At 45.1% G+C, this 22,089-nt stretch overlaps 1 long non-coding RNA gene across 1 annotated transcript; it reads left to right on the top strand.

Moving 5' to 3' along the window:
• Positions 1-332: 332 nt before the first annotated feature.
• On the top strand, positions 333-19,120 carry LOC117526769. The gene is made up of 3 exons (XR_004565345.1): positions 333-561; positions 16,711-16,714; positions 19,110-19,120. It is a non-coding gene; the product is annotated as an uncharacterized LOC117526769 (long non-coding RNA).
• Positions 19,121-22,089: the final 2,969 nt, after the last annotated feature.

Raw genomic sequence — 22,089 nt, 5'->3', positions numbered from 1 at the left:
TCAATATTGCTCCCCCAACTTAAAAAGGCTTCTGTCTCCCAGGTGTGACCTAAGGCATACATGATTTAGACCTGGTATGACTACGCATTAGAAATTTGGTGTTTGTGTTAATAAAAAAGAACATAACAGTGGGGGGGGTCTTCAATATGGCTAGTACCTAGGGCCCAGAATTTGGTGCTACGCCCCTGATAACAGACTAAAACAAAAAACTAACAACACGTTGGACTTTTACACTGGCAGCCTGCATGTCACGTTCTAAAGGAGGGGAGAGTTTTTGATACATTTGGAAAATTAGAATTTGCCATGAATCTATGAATGGAGTTCCGGTTAGAGGGAGAAATACAATTTAATTTTATGGCTTCCAATCCAAGTCAAATGCATTATTGTGTATAATAATATGTATAACATTTAAGCGTAAATGTAGGTCTAATTACAGATATTTTGTCATGACGTTTAAAACGGAAAATGATAAACAACCTCTCAATAACTAACCCTAACACAAGAATCTATTTTATATGTTTCTTTCGACTCTTCTTTCTTGCAAAGTCATCCACTAATCCTGTTGTGTGGGCCGCTGAAGAGGAGGTACTGCTGCCCCACCACCAGAGGGCGTCCTGCCTGAAGTGCGGGCTTCAGGCACATGAGGGCGCCGGAGCACCGGGAGTGGCAGCTGTCACTCATCATCAACGCCAGCTGCCACTCATCACCATCATCCACACCTCCATAAGAGCCGGGCAGCATCTTCACCTCACTGCCGAGAAATCGTCTACCAACAAGTAAACGTCTCAGCCTTTTGGTATCATACAGTGGTAACGTTTTTACTTCTGTGCTGACTGACATTATTCTGAGTTTGCAGACTCTGTTTAAGTGTGACTTCAGGATCTGTACAAGCTCCGTGTGCATTGTGATTGAGAGGTGGAGGTGCTTTCCACCTTTATGTTGAACTGTTTGCTGGGGGTTCACGCACCACCATCACCTGTCTGTTCTTCCTGCCAGCAGTACCCGATCTGACAGCCAGAGGCAGTGGCCACCTGGGGACCCAGTGCTTGGTGGCTCCAGGATTGCTTCAGGTCCGGTGGAGTGGAAGGCGTGTGGGATCCGGCTCTTTTCTGGACGGGCGTCTCCTATCCTCGAGCCTGCTCACACATCACCATAACTTATTTGACTGTTGATCTCAATTGTGTTGTCTGTTGTTCTGTTGTGCACATTCACAACATTAAATTGTTATATTTGGCTTATTCCATTGTCCGTTCATTTGCGCCCCCTGTTGTGGGTCCGTGTCCTACACTTTTCACAACAGGATTTCTCGGCCAGCGTCATGGAGCCCGAGGGGCGTCAACCATCGCTTGAACCGCCAATGGAAACACAGGGTGCACAGGCGTCGGCAGGGAGACGTGTTAGGAGATCTGCAGCAAATTTTAACCCGCTTCACTGCTCGGTTGATTTAGTAACCGAGCAGAACGTCATACCTCAATCGGAGGATGGAGGCTCTCACCACCCAGGTGGAAGCGCGCACTCCAGGCGCTGCTGCAGCACCTCCTCTAGCCGACCGAGCACAAAATACAGACATTCCAGTGGTGATTCAACGAACCCCCCCCCCCCCCCATCCCCTGAAGCATACATAAGGAGGTTGTGTCGAGACGTGCGCGGACTTCTTAATGCAGTGTTCGCTCGTCTTTGCACAACGTCCCATCATGTATGCGTCAGATGCCAGCCGGGTGGCTTATGTCATCAATTTGCTTCGAGGAGAGGCACGCGCCTGGGCTACGGCGCTCTGGGAGCAAAACTCACGGCTCCTAACGACATATACTGGGTTTGTGAGGGAGTTTAAACAAGTGTTTGATCATCCCAATAGAGGCGAGGAGCCGCTTTGACTGTGCTTGCTGTCTATGAGACAGGGACGTCGGAGTGCAGCTGAGTACGCATTCGACTTCCGCATCGCGGCTGCGAGGTCCGGCTGGAATAACATTGCACTCCGCGCGCCTTCGTAAATGGACTGTCTCGGGTCCTGAAGGAGCACCTGCTGGCTAAGGATGAGCCGCAGTTTTGACGGGCTTGTTGACCTGGTCATACGGTTAGACAACCGGTTAGAAGAACACCGTCGGGAGCGGGGCGAAGGGCGTGGCCAGCGCAAGCCGTCCCTCTTCCTACCGGGTCCGAAAGGGTGCCGCCGTCCCACGCTCCACAGTCGGAGAGCTCCGTGGGGCAACAGGCTCCCCCTCTGACGAAGCTATGGACACGAGCAGGGCTAAAGTAAAATCACATGACAGACAACGGAGGCTGGCTCGCGGAGAATGTTTTTTCTGTGGCTCGAATGAGCACATACAAAGAAACTTGCCCCAAGCGGTTAAACTTCAACGCCCGCCCTTAGAGACTGGATTAACGGTGGGCCATACATTCACGTGGGGAAAGCCCCATAGATCCGCACGCATCCCAGTGACGATCCTGAGTGGGGTTCTTACTCCATTCACGCTCCAGCCACTGGTGGACACGGGGTCTGAAGGGAATCTGCTGGACAAGCAGATGGGCCAGGGAGGTAGGGGCTCCCTCTAGTGGCTCTACCGTCATCATTGAAGGTACGGGCACTAGATGGCACCCTTCTCCCATTAATCACACACCAGACACTACCCGTGACTTTGGTGGTGTCTGGCAATCACAGGGAGGAGATTGTGTTCTATGTAACACCTTCTACCTCCCGAGTGATTTTGGGATTTCCATGGATGATTAAGCACAATCCCCGGATTGATTGGCCATCTGGGGTAGTGACACAGTGGAGCGACACCTGCCACCGGGAATGTTTAGGATCCTCGGTTCCACCCGGTGTGACAGCTAACGAGGAGGTTAGAGTCCCCCCCAATCTGTCGGCGGTGCCTGAGGAGTGCCTCACTCTTCCCCCGCACCGTTCGTATGATTGTGCCATTGATTTGATCCCGGGCGCTGAGTACCCATCCAGCAGGTTGTACAACCTCTCTCGTCCTGAGCGCGAATCAATGGAGACCTACATCCGGGACTCCTTAGCTGCTGGGTTGATCCGGAACTCCACCTCCCCGATGAGTGCAGGTTTCTTTTTCGTGGGCAAAAAGGACGGCGGACTCCGTCCATGCATTGACTACAGAGGGCTGAACGAAGTCACGGTTCGTAATCGATACCCGCTGCCTCTGTTAGATTCTGTGTTCACGCCCCTGCATGGAGCCCAAATCTTCACCAAACTAGATCTTAGGAATGCGTATCACCTGGTTCGGATCCGGAAGGGAGACGAGTGGAAGACGGCATTTAACACCCCTTTAGGTCACTTTGAGTACCTGGTCATGCCGTTCAGCCTCACCAATGCACCCGCGATGTTCCAAGCGTTGGTTAATAATGTCTTGCGGGACTTCCTGCACCGGTTCATCTTCGTATACCTGGACAATATCCTCATCTTCTCCCCGGATCCTGAGACTCATGTGCAGCATGTACGTCAGGTCCTGCAGCGGTTGTTGGAGAACTGGCTGTTTGTGAAGGGCGAGATGTGCGAGTTCCACTGCACTTCTTTGTCCTTCCTGGGGTTCATAATCTCCTCCAACTCCGTCGCCCCTGATCCGGCCAAGGTTGCGGCAGTGAGGGATTGGCCCCAACCGACAAGCCGTAGGAAATTGCAGCAGTTCTTTGGTTTTGCAAATTTCTACCGGAGGTTCATAAAGGGCTCTAGCCAGGTAGTTAGCCCCCTGACGGCCCTAACCTCCACTAAAGTCCCCTTCACCTGGTCAGGATCGGTGCGAAGCCGCATTTAAGGAGTTGAAACGTCGGTTCTCGATTGCACCCGTTCTGGTGCAGCCCGATCCCAATCGCCAGTTTGTAGTCAAAGTGGATGCCTCTGACTCAGGGATAGGAGCCGTGCTGTCCCAGAGCAGGGAGTCCGATAAGGTTCTCCATCCTTGTGCCTATTTTTCCCGTAGGTTGACCCCGGCAGAGTGGAACTACAACGTCGGCAATCGGGAACTCCTAGAGGTGAAAGAGGCTCTTGAGGAGTGGAGACATCTGTTGGAGGGAGTGACGGTGCCCTTCACGGTTTTCACGGACCATCGGAACCTGGAGTACATCCGGACCGCCAAGCATCTGAACCCCAGGTAAGCCCGCTGGTCACTGTTCTTCGGGCGTTTTGACTTCCGGATCACCTACCGCCCCGGGACCAAAAACCAGCGATCTGACGCCCTGTCCCGGGTCCACGAAGAGGAGGTCAAGGTCGAGCTGTCAGATCCACCGGAATCCATCATCCCCGAGTCCACTATTGTGGCCGCCCTCATCTGGGACGTGGAGAAGACTGTCCGGGAGGCCCTGGCACGGAACCCGGACCCGGGGACCGGCCCAAAGAAGAGACTTTACATCCCACCAGAAGCCAGAGCTGCAGTCCTGGACTTCTGTCACGGGTCCAAGCTCTCCTGTCATCCAGGGGTGCGAAGAACCGTGGCAGTGGTCCGGCAGCGCTTCTGGTGGGCGTCTATGGAAGCCGACGTGCGGGAGTACGTCCAGGCCTGCACCACCTGCGCCAGAGGAAAGGCTGACCACCAACGGGCATAGGGACTCCTCCAGCCGTTACCTGTGCCTCACCGCCCCTGGTCCCACATCGGCCTGGACTTCGTCACGGGCCTCCCACCGTCCCAGGGCATGACCACCATCTTCACTATAGTGGACCAGTTCTCCAAGGCGGCCCACTTCGTGGCCCTCCCGAAGCTCCCGATGGCCCAGGAGAACCGCAGACCTCCTGGTCCACCATGTCGTACGTCTGCATAGGATTCCATCCGACGTCGTCTCTGACTGTGGTCCCTAGTTCTCCTCGCAAGTCTGGAGGAGTTTCTGTAGGGAACTGGGGGCCACCGTGAGCCTCTTGTCCAGGTACCATCCCCAGAAAAACGTGCAGGCAGAGCGGGCCAACCAGGAATTGGAGCGGCCCTTCGCTGCGTGACCTCAGCGCACCCGACGGCCTGGAGCAACCATCTGGCCTGGATCGAGTACGCACACAACAGCCAAGTTTCATCTGCCACTGGCCTCTCCCCGTTTGAAGTATGTTTGGGGTATCAGCCCACATTGTTTCCGCTTGTGGAGGGAGAGGTCGGGGTGCCCTCAGTCCAGGCCCATCTGAGGAGGTGCCGTCGGGTGTGGCGCTCTGCTCGCTCTGCCCTGCTCAAAGCCCGGATGAGGGCCAAGGCCCATGCAGACCGGCGGCGATCCCCGGCCCCTGCATACCAGCCCGGGCAGGAGGTTTGGTTGTCAACAAAGGACATTCCATTACAGGTGGAGTCTCAAAAACTAAAAGACCTATACATCGACCCCTTCTCCATCCTCAGGGTCCTCAGCCCGATTCACCCAGTTTTCCACGTCTCCCGGATCAAGCCATGCCACAACCTCATCCCTCTGTGCCCCCGGACCGGCGCCACCTCCTGCCCAGATCATCGACGGGGAGCCTGCGTGGACAGTTCGCCGGCTCCTGGACGTCCGTCGTAAGGGCCGGGGGTTCCAGTATCTAGTGGACTGGGAGGGTTATGGACCCGAAGAGCGCTCCTGGGTGAAGAGGAGATTCATCCTGGACCCGGCCCTCCTGGCCGACTTCTACACCCATCACCCGGAGAAGCCTGGTCGGGCACCAGGATGTGCCCGTTGAGGGGGGGGTCCGGTTGTGTGGGCCGCTGAAGAGGAGGTACTGCTGGCCCACCACCAGAGGGCGCCCTGCGGGCTTCAGGCATGAGAGGGTGCCGGAGCAACGGGAGTGGCAAGCTGGCATTCTCACCAGCACCAGCTGTCACTCATCATCACCACAACCACATCTCCATAAAAGCCGGCAGCATCGTCACCTCTCTGCAGAGAAATCGTCTACCATCAGGTAAACACTTAGCCATAGTTTTGTGCCGTACAATCGTTCTGAACATTTGCAGGCTTCCTGTTGGACTGGTCAGCAGCTGGAAGCTGGGAGGAGACGACGCTCTTCGCTCCTTGGATAAGTAGTCTTTCAGGCGCTGCATGTTATTGTTCCTGCGTGACTGTGCTTAAGAGGTGGAGGTGTTACCCACCCTTTCTGACTGTTTGCTGGGTGTTCACGCCCCACCATCATCTGTCTGTTTCTTCCTGCCAGCAGTACCCTATCTGACAGCCGGAGGCAGTGGCCACCTGGGGACCCAGCGCTTGGTGGCTCCAGGGTGCTTCAGATCCGGTGGCAGTGGAAAACGTGTGGGATCCGGCTCTTCTCTGGATGGGCGTCTTCTATCCTCGAGCCTGCCCACATGTCACCGTGAATTATTGACTGGTAATCTAAATTGTGTTGTCTGTTGTTCTGTTGTGCACATTCACAACATTAAATTGTTATATTTGGCTTATTCCATTGTCCATTCATTTACGCCCCCTGTTGTGGGGTCCGTGTACCTATACTTTCACAACAATCACCGTAATATGAGCGTCATCATGATCACACAGAACGTGTTTCATAAAGGGAAATACAGTCAAACCATCAGCTTGAATTGTAATTATATGGTTGAGACAAGTTACAGAGTAACATTCTGGCTCAGCAAATGTTTCCCGGCAGAAAAGTTTTTTTTTGGAGGTTCTTGACGATGCTACGAGCGTACCTTACGGGTACTTATTACTGGATTGCACGCAGGAGTGTCCAGATCAGTTTAGACTGAGATCGGGATTACTCCCGCATGAGTGGCCCGCGGTTTACTTACAGAAAGATAAACAGGTAAGAGCTCTCTTTTAAAAAGGAATGCCCCCGCTCTTAAAGCGCTAATCAAAGCTGGGGCGAGGGAGCGTCACCATAGCCTGAAGACCTGCAGGCCGGAGCTTCTGAAAACTTTATCTGAGATCACTTTGAATATATTAAAGGGGAATATCGCCTTGAGCGACTCTCAATTCCGTGCCTTGAAAAAACGAAAGAGAGTTTTACATCTTCTCGGGCCGACAGAAAAACCAGTTACAAAAAGAATCGGGGAGCGCTGATTCAGACGGGCGGCTTTCTCCTGCCTCTGCTCGCCGCAGTCTAATACTACCCAGAGGATAATGGCGTTCAAAGCGGCCCAAAAGATGTTTTACTGACTCCTCAACAGATGCTTCAACTCGGGCATTCACGTTCCGCCGAGCGGAAATAACATCAGACAAACGCGGAAAATGATTTAGACTCGCAAATGCGGGCCGTGCTGGAGGAATGTACTCACTCCCCTTATGAAAAAATTAAAAAGTATGAGGCTCTGCTGCAGCGCTATTTAACCCTGATCAACAGGGGGAACTCGAATCACGCGTTTCACCCCCGCAAGAGACTCACGTCGCTAAGCAACCTGAGGAGGAGGAGGAGGTGGATGAGACTGTCACAGAGGTCCTGAAGAATATCCCCTCCAGAGAGTGTAGAAACGCTGAAGATCTTATGAGGAAATTGTCGATGGGTGATACGCGCTGGAGACCGTCTGAGGGAATTTATTTACAAGGGGAAAGTCGTGAAGGAGTCTCACGCCATAGATCTTATGAAACATCTCGGATACCTCGCTCAAGAAATCTGACTGGTGATGTCTGTACTGGGTGAAAATTCTTACAACTTCAGGATGATCCGTTGCTTGAAAGATGAGATTGTCTAAAATAACCAGATGGCTCTGACTTTCAGGGAAAAGGCTCTCGTCCAGAATGAGTCAGGCAGTCCTCTTACAAATTTAATATTTTTATTCTCAGTTCAGAATACAGAGGTTGTTCAGACGTATACAGCCATACAATGTTGTCAGGCACATATCTCATAGCGTGGCTACATTTTTCAGCAATGTTTTCACAAACACAGTCTTTCCCGAACCACTCGGTCCAACGATGAGACAGGAGAATGGGGGGCTGAAGTCTGGGGTCAAACTCCACCGTATTTCCTGAGTGAGACATGTTTCAAAATCTGAACAGTTCAGTTTCCCCGTCCTTTAAAAGACGCCGCTTGTCATACACCACCCTGAAGGATTTTTGAAATGACACGTTTGTCAAACTAAAACTGCTTTATGACGTTTAATTCCCTGCTGCAAGTGTTTTGATAGATGCAGCGAGGGCGGGGTCTTTTATATAACCCTCGACCAGATCTTTGATGCTGTCAAAGTTTATTTTCTGACAGCTCTCGTGGGTTTGAGTGATCCCCTTCACACGCATGACCAGGTTACCTCGTACGGTTTTATATGCATAACTTTTAGGCCCCGCTGCTGCAAACTCTGTGATGACGTCCCCACTCAACTCGTCGGTGAGCTGTCCCAGATAATTACCGGTAGGCAGTGGGGTTTCACCCCACCTACAAACGTAAATCAGGCTATCGGTATCATAATACAGAATCCTGTCAGGATTTGCCACAGCCTCCATAAAACCGTACAAGGTCAAACGCGCGTACGCCGTTGTAAACGCTGCGATGAAAATATTGACGGCTTTACCCAGTCATCTGACGTACCACGGGCGTACCACCATTGAACCATAGCCACCTGACTGCTGAGGAATGTTAGATATGTGACCTCGTACTCTTCAGAAAACAGATCCCTGAACAGATCGTCAGCGTTTTTAACGAGCGTGGTCTGCGTCAGATTTGACCTCTGGGCGAATTTCCCCAGAAGGAGTTGAGGCAGATCTTAGCCATCTGTCATTTTGCCGGATTGTGACTGATTTTTTCTGGGTCTAAACGAATCTTCTGATTCAGCCAGTAGTCCGTGATCTTCAGCTTTAAGCGGCGTCATATAGCAGAGGTGACCCTCGCCCGGCTCCTGGAGAGCCTCGCCGCATATATGACACCTCTTCTGCTTACACACGTGCGGAGCGCTGTTTTTAGAACATGTTATGTAATACTCGCGTTTACATTGAGGGCATTTTTTTCTGTTATCACACACATTAACAAACTTACCGGCGGAAGGACGATACTTCGGTTGTTTATACAGGCTGTAACAGGCGGGCGAGCGACACTTCTTGTTACATTTGCTGCAGAATACCGGGTTATTTTTCTCGTAACACTGCGTGGATTCACAAATTTTACAATATGACGGACATTATGGGAAGCAGGGTTATTTTACCCCTCAAAGCAAACTCACATACATATCTCACTCCCAAAAATCTCTTTAAAATCGGTGATTCCGTAAAAATGATTATTAAACAGAAAACGAAAAGAGTTTTCTGCTGCGCCGGTATTCCTGTTTGGAATTTTGTCAGCTTTCTCTCCCCTTCAGGTCTGAAAAACACCACAATTTTACAACCCAGAACGTTTTCAAATTTTCCCACCTGCTCTAAAGATACCGGCGCAGCAGCCGTTAATCCGACGCTAATTTGTAACGCCAGCCCGCGCTGCTCCGCCTCGTGCGTAGTCAGATGAGGATTCAATAATTGAATGAGGTTTATTGCGAAACATAAACTGTTGTCAGATTATACACGATATTAAGGCATTTGGATTTTTCCTCAGAACCTCGTGATGGAGGAGGTCATCTATTCTGGCGTTTCCCTGTGCTGTTCTGGTTGCGGATGACTTGGACCACTAATTCCAGAGACTCGTCGGATAAAACGTTGGAATTCGATTGTATCAGTCGTTGTAGCAGATTTGGAAGCCCGTCACATCGCCCGCGTCATTATATGAGCTGATCAAAGCGGCCATCGTTGTAGACTGAATCTCCACGAATCTCCATTTGGATAAAGTCCCCGGTCCTGGCGTGTGTAAAGCCTTTTGACCGAGTTCTGAAGAGTCCCAACGACTTTATGATAAAATTCTGCGTAGTCGGGAATTTCATCGACACGGTGGAAATTTAGAGGCTGTCTGATTTCGATATTGTTAAAAGCCGGTCTCCTGATGACGTTAGCAGCCCCACCGCCCATCATGGGAGAATGTCGGCTGGACCCCGGTCGTGCATCATCCCCGCCTTCCATCAAACAGAGATTGCCGCGTTTATCGGGTGTAAACAAGCTCTGTTTAAAATATCTTCTCCGTGCGCATTGCGCGGGGAGGGACTTCTTAAAGGTGAAAAACGCACGCGTCGTTAGGCATTTGATTTAATTCATCCACCGCAGATTGGACATGAGGATTAACTTCACCCGCGAGGAGGTTTACAGCATTATTTAGAGGAGTCAGACGTACCTGGTTCAACGCCGCGGGACCGGACTCATCTGGAGGCGGGGTGTGCGGGGGGTCAGGGGGCTGTTCAGTATCAGATTGGACCGTCGAATTTATCGCGTTAATCGCAGAATGATGTATGGGGTTAATTTCTTCCGATTCTCCTTCAGCCGCCAAATTGTTAAGAGCATCAGTTTAGCGGTGTTTTAAACGAACACAGCTTAAAAGTCTCTCTCCAGACTCGATGTTATTTCGAGGCAGCGAATTTACACCTCGGGTAATGGGCATCTGTTCCAGGAGCGCTCCCCGCTGAGTCGCTTATGAAGTGTTTAAATCTAATACACGTCCGAAGTTATTTTCCCGGCCTGGATTCTCTCCTTCCATCTTTTAAAAGCTGTACCAGGATGAATCTACCTCAAGAAAATCAATTAATATCCTCTTCAAAATGAATTCTCCCGTATCCATCGGAATAAGAAAAAAAAAACAGAATACACATTTCCAACAGTTGCAAGATGAGATTAATCCCAGCTCAGAATATCTTTGAGCCTTGCGTCTCGTGGAAAATAGACGGTCTCCCTCCAGCGAGAGCTGAAAAAAGAAGAAAAATATTAGTTATTAAATATTTAAAATAAATAATAAATAACTCCGACTCCTTACCGTGTAAATCCGTGGATCGTTTTACGGTTCTCTGCCCGCTGACACCGCTTCTCCACGGGCTGTAACAGAAAAAAATCGGGTTATTCCAGAGTTTTAACACGTGATTTAATTTCGGTCGTTGTACTTACATCTGCGTGGTGAAGTCGGGGCTTCCAGCCTTCGAACTTCTTCAGGGGGCTCTGACTTGATTTCTAGAATTAAAATAAATAAATAAATAAAAACCAGCACCCTCGCAAGCAGATATTCTGTAATATTTCAAATATATTACCGAGGCCGGGTTCCGAACGCACTCTGGAGCGTCTTGCGTGGTTTTGTCTAAAAAAGACACCGTTTCAGACCGCGTGCATCATTTAAAACAGTCTTTCTATAAAAAAAAGATTACTTAAATTACTTACCTTGAAAGCTGATGTGGTTTTCGCACTCTGCTCGAAGACAAGAAACTTAATTAAACAACATGGTTTTTCAGGACCAGGGGATTTTTTACCGCAAATTAATTCTATTTTATACCCATCGCGGGGTCCAGGCGCCTTCACTCTTCACCGGTCGTAGTGGAAATGAGAGGTTGACTCCTTCCTACAGGGGGACGTGACTGAGAAGAAACTTTGTTTTTTCCGCCTTCATTACCTCGGGCGGCATCAGCGATCAGCGGGTGTCCCGCAACCCCTGATCACCGGGTAATATCTTAAAAGAAACTGCATCTATCATGACTAAGAATAAGCTTTGTTTTTCCATCTTCAAACAAGCCCAGCGAACGACCCCATCATCAGGAAATCGAATGTAATAAAACATTCAAGCTTCAACCAAAGATTCAAGCTTCTCTACTATGTTATAAAAGACCATCCGGCGTGACACCCCCGCTGCGCAGGTCACACACACACACACACAGAGCTCCGAAACACACACACACACGCACACAAACACCCCCAGACAGACACACACGCACGCACACACACACATACACACACACACACACACGCATGTACACAGCTAGCCTCGGCAACAGGTATTACAGCCGTGGGGTCATGTTTCCGTGAGGAGGTCTATGCGCGGGTATTTAACCGTCTTGCTGCAAAGACTTACAGCCGTTACAGCCGAGAGACGGTTATTTTTAACCCTTCTTTAATTTAAGAATTAAAAAACAGAAAGGAGATGCTTTAAGAATTAAAAAATATTAAAGGGGTATTAAAATATTCGTGTTTAATCAGTAAATTGAAGAAAACCTCCCATAATTATGTAAAAGATACGGGTATTTTTTAATCCTTCTTTAATTGAGGAATTAAAACCATAAAAGGACGCGCTTTATTTAAGAATTAAAAAATATTAAAGGGGCATTAAATATTAGACAGTGATTATGTTTAATTATTTCAGAATTAGTTTAATTCTTTAATTAATACATTAAAAAAGATCTAGGTATTTTTTAATCCTTCTTTAATTCATGAAATAAAAGGACATTAAAATATTAGACCCAGGTGGGAGGGGAGGTAGGGCTTGGAGGCGGAGCTTGGGGCGGGGTTAGGGGAGGTGCTAGTTGCGGGTTAGGGGTGGAGATTGGGGGTGGAGTTAGGGGAGGTGCTAGGGGCAGGGTTAGGGGTTGGAGTTGGGGCAGGGCTAGTGGAGGTGCCAAGGGCGGAGCTTGGGGTGGGGCCAGGGGAGGAGCCAGGGGCGGGGCTAGGGGCGGGTTTAGTGGCGGGATTGGGGCGGGGGCCTAGGGGCGGGACATAGCAATGTAGTCTATTCTCGATGGCTGTGATGTCATAAGGGGCGGGGCGTAGTGACATAGTCATTCTGATTGGCTGACAGGGCCATAAATCAGTTTCTGCATAAGGTCGCTCAGTTTACTCTCTCTTGTTTTTGTCTGTTGAGGTGTTAATGATGCTTTCATTTAGCTTTCTGTATGTAATTTCCTTTAGGCGGTTTCTTTCCAGTTTGGTCACAGACGTTGACTCCAGTTTCTCCCCCATTCGTTTCCTCATTTGTTTTGTTGTGCATTTTCGAATTTTTGAGGACATATTGCTTTACGTTTTTCTGTCTTGACACCATTGGTCTACCAGTATGTTTGCCTTTAACAACCTTCCCATGTTGTTTGTATTTGGTCCAGAGTTTAGACACAGCTGACTGTGAACAACCAACATCTTTTGCAACATGCGTGATGATTTACCCTCCTTTAAGAGTTTGTAATCCTCTCCTTTGTTTCAATTGACATCCTCGTGTTGGAGCCATGATCCATGTCAGTCCACTGGTGCAAACAGCTCTCCAAGGTATTGATCACTCCTTTTTAGATGCAGACTAACGAGCAGATCTGATTTGATGCAGGTGTTTGTTTTGGGGATGAAAATTTACAGGGTGATTCCATAATTTATTCTCAGAATTGAGTGAGTCCATATTTTTTTTTCCCTCTGCTTGGTCTAAAAAAGTAACCGTTACTGACCTGCCACAATTTTTTTTTCCTGATTTCTATAGTGTTTCTTAAGCCATAAAGTTGCCATTTGAAATGACTTTAGTTTGTGTCATGAAAGAACATCAATAGCTAAGTTAAGTGTGTGTATGCATTCAAACGGTGGTCGAGACAGGACACGAGTTTGTCAATGAAAATTCAGTAAGGTATATATTATATTCCAACTCTAAGGTGGAACTATGCTAGTATAGAAAGGTATATCTAAATATCTAAAAAGGAAGAGTAAAATAGGAGAGTAGAAAAGAGTAGAGTAGAGCCTCTTAGGTGCCTGGTCTTGAGAACCAGGGATGGTAGGTTGAAAGCTTTTTTATCCATGGGACTCTCCCTACCCACCCAAGCGGCTCAAGAAAAAAGTATATATATATATATATTATATTATATATATATATATATATATATATATATATATATATATATATATATAATAAGACATAAGAAAGATAAGACATCACAGGAGAAGAAGGTAATTTAGTATGTAGACTAGTAGTAAATTAAATATAGTTAGTAGGCTAAGCTATAAATCTGGTATTTTATTATAGAAACAGAAGCTATGAGTGCATAGTGTATTGGTATCTATCTAAAGTAACTCTGCTAGCATACGATAGGAAATAAAAAGTATATCATTATGCTATCAAATGGAAACCTAAGAACCTAGGTACTATATGTTGATATCTTTAAAAGAACACATAAACTGATGAATCATTAAAATCTACACCAGGTAAAATAAAATTGTAAATAACGAAAATAAGCTAGTTATAGTAGAAGAGCTAAATTAGCTGTTAATAAGCCAACCGTACCCAGCAAGCTAACATGATAAACAACAATGGTAATTAGTGTATAAAGTATAATAACATAGTTAAACCTACAATACGATATTAACAAATACATATCAAATTAATTTGGACAAAAGTATGAATTAATGTGGGTTATCAAACAGAAAAGAACCAACTATTTTGTAAGCTACGATAAACGTTGCTGCAGCCGGCTAGATAAGCTAACGTTACCTGTTAGGTATAAACTAATTGTACCCTACTCCTCCAATATTACAATATTGACAATAATGACAACATTGAAAGTTTCGATCTGAAATGTGTCCTTTCCGTTAATGCTACATGTGGCTCTGCACTATCATCAGACATAATTTTGCGCTTCTTTGTGCGCTGGAGGTCATGCCTGTAGTGTTGGGAGACAGCATCCGTGACATTTAAGGATGCCCCTTCAAACACCTCAAAGTTATCTCTCTGTGCTGCCACAAAGTCTCGTAAAGACAAGAGAAGTTGTTCATTTTACCTGTTGTATTGGTGAGTTTGATATTTATGACTTAAACATTTTCTTGTTCATCCGGTTACTTTTTAGGTTTAGAATTGTTTTGTTTAATGCTGTTTTTTGTTTTGTTTTGTTTTGTTTTTTTTTACTTTCTGCCTGGTTGCCAGAACTGATCCGGTAGAGATGTGCACAAGGGTTTGGCACAAGTTCTTCCTGACACAGCTCCAGGTTTCACACGGTGGAACACTCATTCAATCCACGGTGTTCTTTGGTGGCCTCCCAGCAAAGTGTTAGGTAGGACCTACTCTGCTTAACTTCTGAAATCTGACGGGATCAGGTGTGCACTGAGGGGAACGGCTGCTTTCATTTCATTTTCATTTATATCCCGCCAAATCACAACAAAGTTGCCTCAAGGCGCTTCACACAAGTAAGGTCTAACCTTACCAACCCTGAAAGCAAGAACACAGGTGACAGTGGTAAGGAAACACTCACTCTAATGTTTTGAGGAAGAAACCTCAAGCAGACCAGACTCAAAGGGGCGACCCTCTGCTTGGGCAATGCTATTGACACAATTTACAAAACAAATATAAAGGAAATTTTGTGAATCCACGCTGGTGTCTGTAAAGAATAAATGAAAATATATGCTATTTTACTCGGTTAATTGCGCTTGGTTTCAGTTCAGAAGGTTCCGGGTTCAAATCCCACCCCTGCCACATTTCTCCATGTAATGTGGAGTTGCATCAGGAAGGGCATCCGGCGTAAAACTTGTGCCAATTCAACATGCAGATCCACCTTGGATTTGCTGTGGCGACACCAAGTGCAAACAAGGGAGCAGCCGAAGGGACTTACTTTTTTACTCATAATTAGCTTTGCATGCTAACAATACTAAAAGTTACCAAACTGAATAAAAGGTTTTGTGTTCATTATTTACAAAAAGTAACAAATGTATAGAAGTATGTACACCATGCTGGTTCAAATGAACTAGGTATTGTATGGAATGAATGAAGATGAATAGAGTGTATACTTGTGCCATAATGTGTTTAAGAGTTTTATCATGATGTCAAATGAATGAAAATGTGTATGCCTATGCTTTGATAGGTGTTCAACTGATTTATGATGGTTTGAAATGATACAATATTATATGGTTTGATTAATGATTGAAATATGTGCTTATGATAAATTGTATTGAACATGTGGAACTGCTGGTGTGCTGACTCTCAAATCAGTAACGTGTTTTGGTTTAAGGTTTTCATAAATAACATATGCTTAAGTAGGTGTAACATGTTGGTTTAAAACATGTCAGACATTGACCATTTTAATAAAGTCATAACTAATGCCTGACATGATGTTTCATAATATGTTCAAAGGTCATGAGGTCAAGATACAACATGGTACTGCAAATAATATTGTTGTTGCCTCTGTTTATAGTCAAGGGTTTGTACATTATATTTGAACTATGCTGATCAACAGTGTTGCCACAGTTACTTTGAAAAAGTAACTTAGTTACTTTACTGATTACTCAATTGTAAAAGTACTTAGTTACTTTACTGATTACTCAATTGTAAAAGTAACTAAGTTAGATTACTAGTTACTTTTTTAGTTACTTTTCCCAGCTGCCGACAACAACCCTCTGCCACCTCAACATGACAATGATACCTGTTTGCCAAAACTCACTTTATAGTCACCCTTTCTTGACTTCAATGAAAATAAATACTTGTTTTATAAAAAGTAAAATAAAGACGTCTTTCTTGACCTCATATTTAACTGTTGACAGCACTGTAACAGTAAAACTTGCAATTTCGAGCCTACATGTTTATAAGGTAACTATTAAATTCTAACATTTTTCTAACATTTAAATTCTCTCTAAACATTTTACTTGTCGAAATTATTATTATTTTAAGCAATATTAGTTGTAGTAAAAAACGGCTTCAAAATTGCACCTTTAATCTAGGGGTGTTGTGGGGGAGGGGGCACATCCTTGCCCCACGCCCCCATTCCATCTAGATTCGCCCTGCTTTGGCGTTTGAGCACAAAGAATGGATAACATTTATTTATGCAGAAAACATGACCAGATTTACAGGTAAGAAAGTTTTATTGCGTTTTCACATCATGTGGTCCTCAGAAAGAGAGTTTAGGTGCATTTGAGTGGAAAATAGTGTTAATTGTTGACGCGTCGCGGAGGATCAGCTGTTTTAACGTGCAGATACAGAGCGGGCTCAGCTCAGAATTCTAAATAAAGGAGGAAAAAAAGTATAAAAATGTCTTCGTAAAGCTCAGTGCAGGTGTGCTGATCACCGCGCTTAAGAGGTGACGACGAGTCGAGCAGCTGCAAAAACCGCGGATTAAAAGCTCACAGCTCACTTAAAGTGGTCAGTTCAGTCGAACCCCGACCTCCTGCCCACAGACCAGTTTAATGCTGCTATCGACCCACAATGAAAAATAATAGTAACGCACAGTGACATGGAGAAGTAACTTTAATCTGATTACTGATTTGGAAAGATTAACGCGTTAGATTACTCGTTACTAAAAAAAAGTGGTCAGATGAACGCGTTACCGGCATCACTGCTGATCAATAATGAACAGTTGAATGACTGTATTGTTCAAAATTAATTGCTGCTTCTGCATTCTGTAAAATGTGAGTCATTTCATACTTTGTGAAAGAACTTTGCTTCCACAGGAGAGAACAATGACTGGGTTATTCGTTATCGGGGAGGCAACCTTGAAAGTGTCTGGAGAGACACAATAATGACTAAACTACACACATGGACCTGTTCTCATACGGAGCTGAAAACAAGAAAACAGTGCACAACGTTGGATGATTAAGGATTAACAACGCCTGCTTTATTCCATGAAGTTACACGTTTGCGCTTAGACTGAGGACGCGTGGGACTGGGCGCCCCGCCCGGATAGATTTCTGAACTGCAAGCTTAAAAAACTCTATTTTGGAAAAGAAGAGTGTTGTATTTGCAGAGGTGTCAAGTAACGAAGTACAAATACTTCGTTACTGTACTTAAGTACACTTTTTAGGTATCTATACTTTACTCCTTTACTTATTTTTCTGCCTACTTCTGACTTCTACTCATTACATTTTCACACAAGTATCTGTACTTTCTATTCCTTACATTTTTAAAACAAACAGCCTCGTTACTCTTGGCTTCAGTTTAATGTTTATATATATTTTTTTTTTTCACGTCATGTGCGCCTGTAATCAACTTTTCTGCAGCACGGCTTTGCTGTGAACCAATCCAAGCAGTGGTTCGCAGATTGAAGCAATGCTTCGACCTATTGCTTTGTTTATTCTTTCTTTCTTTCGCTTAATTTTCCCCTGCTAAAACCCTAAAGAGCATACTTCTGTGAGTATTATTTACCTTTTCTATGTTAAACCGACCTGTTATGGTCTTCTGAAACAGTCGATATATGTATTTTATAACTTAAAAACGGGAGCGACGCTAACGCGTTAGCATGTCTATGGCATTTTCAATGTTAAAAGTTAGCATTAAGCAGCTCTCATCACGTTCGGGTGCATTTGTTTTCAAAATGTAATATTTCTTAAATATATTTTTGTTTATATATTAATAATCTAATGATTATTATATACAATTTTCGAGAAAGAGGCAAAAAGAACCTGAATAGAAACACAACAGAAAATATAAAAGCAACTAACAATGAACATAAATAAATACATACATACATACATAAATAAATCAGTGTTTCCTGTGAACACCTAGTGACTCTTATTTAATGACAATTTGTTTCGGTCAAACCATATTTTCAATGTGTTAATTTCTTCAGTAATTTCCTCCAGAACTATCTGCCAAACTAGAAAACTGCTGCATCCTTGTAAGAGCAGAATACTACTGGAATGAATTTGAATAAGGAAAGTTTTTTTTTCCTTCACTAAATGGATGCTGCACTCACTGCAGTTTATTGTCTGGAATAGTCCCAGATTGCATTTCAGAGCTTCTAGAATTGAAACATTTTCGTGCAGGTGGTGTTGGGGGGTAGTTTTGGGTTTTGGGCCACATGTAGAACGAATCAGTTTTTAAATTAAGCTTTCAATTCATATAGTGGCATCTACCTTTTTTTTTTCTTTTTTTTTAAAGGTTACTTTATACTTTTATACTTTAAGTAGGTTTTGGAGTACATACTTTTTCACTTTTACTTGAGTAAAGAGGTCAAGTTGATATTTCAACTTTTACCAGAGTGTTTTTAAACTGCAGTATCTATACTTCTACTTAAGTAACAAATGCCTGTACTTTTGACACCACTGTGTATTTGCTGCACATGCTGTGGGTATCGGTTTTGTAGCATTATTAAAGATGTGTATGCATTCTGAACCCATTTTTTGCGCAAAGATGAATGATTTTTGATGACTGATCTGCTCTGCTGCTTTAATAAACCTGGTAGGATTAACTTGAATTCAAATTATTGTTGTGTATTCTATTTGCACTGCCCACGGACTAACGAGGGGAAAAAACACCTACATGTCCCATCCTGGACATCAGCATGTGTGTATTTAATACATTAAATCCAAATTAATCTATTAGTTACAGCACATGCTGGAGTAAATATCACACATATAATGTGACTGACATTAGACCAGGTTTTTGCTGGTCTATGGTTCCATGTGTTGAGGCACCAGCACTGCAGATGAATGCACTTGATTTGTAGCTCACACATTGCAAGGACCTACAGACGTGAGTGTGGAATTGCAATTAAACGATCTGGTTCCTGGGCATGAAAACCACATCTGGGTCAAATACGAGGTCTATTAGAAAAGTATGCGACCTTATTATTTTTTTTAAAAAACATATGCACTGAAAAAATGCTACTTTGGATCATCTTAAAAAAATTGATGTAATTTGTTACAGCTAATTTTTTTAGTTTCTCACAATGTATATTTATGATTTTGTAAAGTGATTCCAGCAGATTTAAACTGGAAACCACAATTTTCCATTAGACCAATGTAAATAAGTACTTTGAATGAAGTGCGCTGTGTTTCACTTTTTTCAGTGTGGATTTGAATCACGTGTGATTGCGTCAGACAAGCTTGAACCCTCGTGCACATGCGTGAGTTTTTCCACACCTGTCGGTTGCGTCATTCGCCTGTGAGCAGGCTTTGAGTGAGATGTGGTCCACCCCCTCGGCGGATTTTCATTGTCAGGAAATGGCGGAATGATTTGGGCTTTTTTTCCCATCAGAATTTTTTCAGAAACTGTTAGACTGGCAGCTGGAAACCATTTGAAAAATTTATCTGGCTTTCAGTGAAAATTTTACGGGCTTCACAGAGAATAAGGACTGTTACTACAGCTTTAAGGACGCTCGACACTGCCACGCTCCGTGCCGCCATCGAGAGCCACAAACCACCGGATCATTTCTAAACGGATGGCTCTGTGGAGCCGAGACCGTCGTGTGCATTTTCTCTGGTTATCACAAGAGCTGGACATCAACGATTTTCCAGCAGATTTCATTTTAACAAGAGATTTGTCATGGAAAGCCGAGAGGAGGCTTCGCGCGTCATGACCGATTCGCTGATGAAGCGAGACAAAGGAACACCTCCGTTTTGGTCTCACAGGACGGCTTTGAGATGGCGTTCAGACAGCTGTCGGGGGTTTTTCCATCGAGTGATTATCTGAGAAATTGTGGATGTGCCTGGACATGCCAGAACATGTCCCGTGAGGCTTCATTACGGCGTTACTTTGCGCCATGCGGCACTGCTGCAACGCGCGGAATTCCTCCGCACGTCTGTCTCAATGTGCCGAAAAAGTGCTGATGTCCACATCTTTTCACAATTCCTGTGCTAGTCAGACGACGTCCCGGATAAAACGCAGCGTCCACTTTGGAAATGAATGGCACATTCCACTGTTACAGGAGTTTTTGTCATGGAAAGAGGAGCGGAGGCTTCGCGCGTCGCAGCAGTGCCGCATGGCGCAAAGCAACGCCGTGATGAAGCCTCACGGGACATGGTCTGGCATGTCCAACCAACAGGCGTTGAAAAACTCACGCATGCGCACGAGGGTTCAAGCTTGTCTGTCGCAATCACATGTAATTCAAATCCATATGGTTTTTGAAAAAAATAATAAGGTCGGATACTTTTCTAATAGACCTCGTAATGCTTGCAATGTGCTGTGTGCCACTTTATGCCTGGTGGAAGACTGGCCACTCAGTCTCACAACAATAATTTCAATTTCAATTTATTTCCTTTATATAGCGTCTAACCTTACCAACCCACAGAGCAACAGTGGTATGGAAAAACTCCCTCTGAGGAAGAAACCTCAAGCAGACCAGACTCAAAGGGACTCAAAGACTCTGCTTGGGCCATGCTACAAACATAAATTACAGAAATAATTCACAGAACAATTCACGGACGAATATACAAGAATTGCTGTTGGTGCACAGGACAGGAGGGTTGCCAACACAAACAACTCCCATCTCTGGATGGAGCTGCACCTTAAACAGAGAAAAAACAGCATCAGGCATCAGCAAGACAAAGAAATACTGTATAACTTGCCAGCATTAATCAACAAGAAAAACATTAGAAATACTAAGGTGATCACCAGCCGCTAGCCCTAAGCATCACTAAAAGACCCAGAATTTAGGTGAAGTTGAGGCCGCGGCCCGCTCCAATTACTAATAACATGAATTAAAAGAGAAAAGCGTAAAACAAAACTGTACCAGTATGCTAGCCATATGAAAGGGAAAATAAGTGCGTCTTAAGTCTGGACTTGAAAATCTCCACAGAATCTGATTGTTTTATTGACGCAGGGAGATCATTCCACAGAACAGGGGCACGATAAGAGAAAGCGCTGTGACCCGCAGTCTTCTTATTCACCCTAGGGACACAAAGTAGTCCTGCACCCTGACAAACATAAAGCCCGGGCTGGTACGTAAGGTTTAATTAGGTCAGTTAGGTAGGGAGGTGCCAGTCCATGAATAATGTTATAGGTTAGTAGCAGAACCTTAAAATCTTATCTCACTGGGACAGGAAGCCAGTGAAGAGACGCCAAAAAGGGTGTAATGTGGTTAAACTTTCTGCTTCGTGTCAGAAGTCTGGCTGCAGCATTCTGAACCAATTGGAGAGCTCTAATGCTAGACTGCGGTAAACCAGAAAATAGAACATTGCAGTAGTCCAATCTAGAAGAGATGAACACATGGATCAGGGTCTCAGCATCAGCCATAGACAGGATGGGATGAATCTTCGCTATATTTCGCAGGTGGAAGAAAGCAGTCCTAGTAATATTTCTAATATGGAGGCCAAAGGACAATGAAGGATCAAAAATTACCCCAAGGTTCCTCACTTTGTCAGTCTGATTTATGACACACGAGCCTAGGCTGAGTGTTAACTGGTCAAGTTGATGCAGTTGTCTCACTGGACCAAGAACCATCATTTCAGTCTTTTTAGAGTTTAAAAGTAGGAAGTTTCTAGACATCCAACTTCTCACTGCTGCAAGGCAATCTTCTAAGGATTTTATGTGAACGAGATTACCAGCAGTTATCGGCATATATATAACAGTATCATCTGCATAGCAGTGAAAGGTAATCCCAAAATGTCACAATATATGCACAAGGGGTGCTATATAAAGGGAGAAAAGCAGGGGGCCTAAGACAGACCCCTGAGGAACCCCAAATTTCATGTCACTAAGGTTAGAGG

Source organism: Thalassophryne amazonica, chromosome 15 (genome assembly GCF_902500255.1).
Source record: "Thalassophryne amazonica chromosome 15, fThaAma1.1, whole genome shotgun sequence".
NCBI classification, from domain to species: domain Eukaryota; kingdom Metazoa; phylum Chordata; class Actinopteri; order Batrachoidiformes; family Batrachoididae; genus Thalassophryne; species Thalassophryne amazonica.
This window is presented reverse-complemented; position numbering and strand designations above follow the sequence as displayed.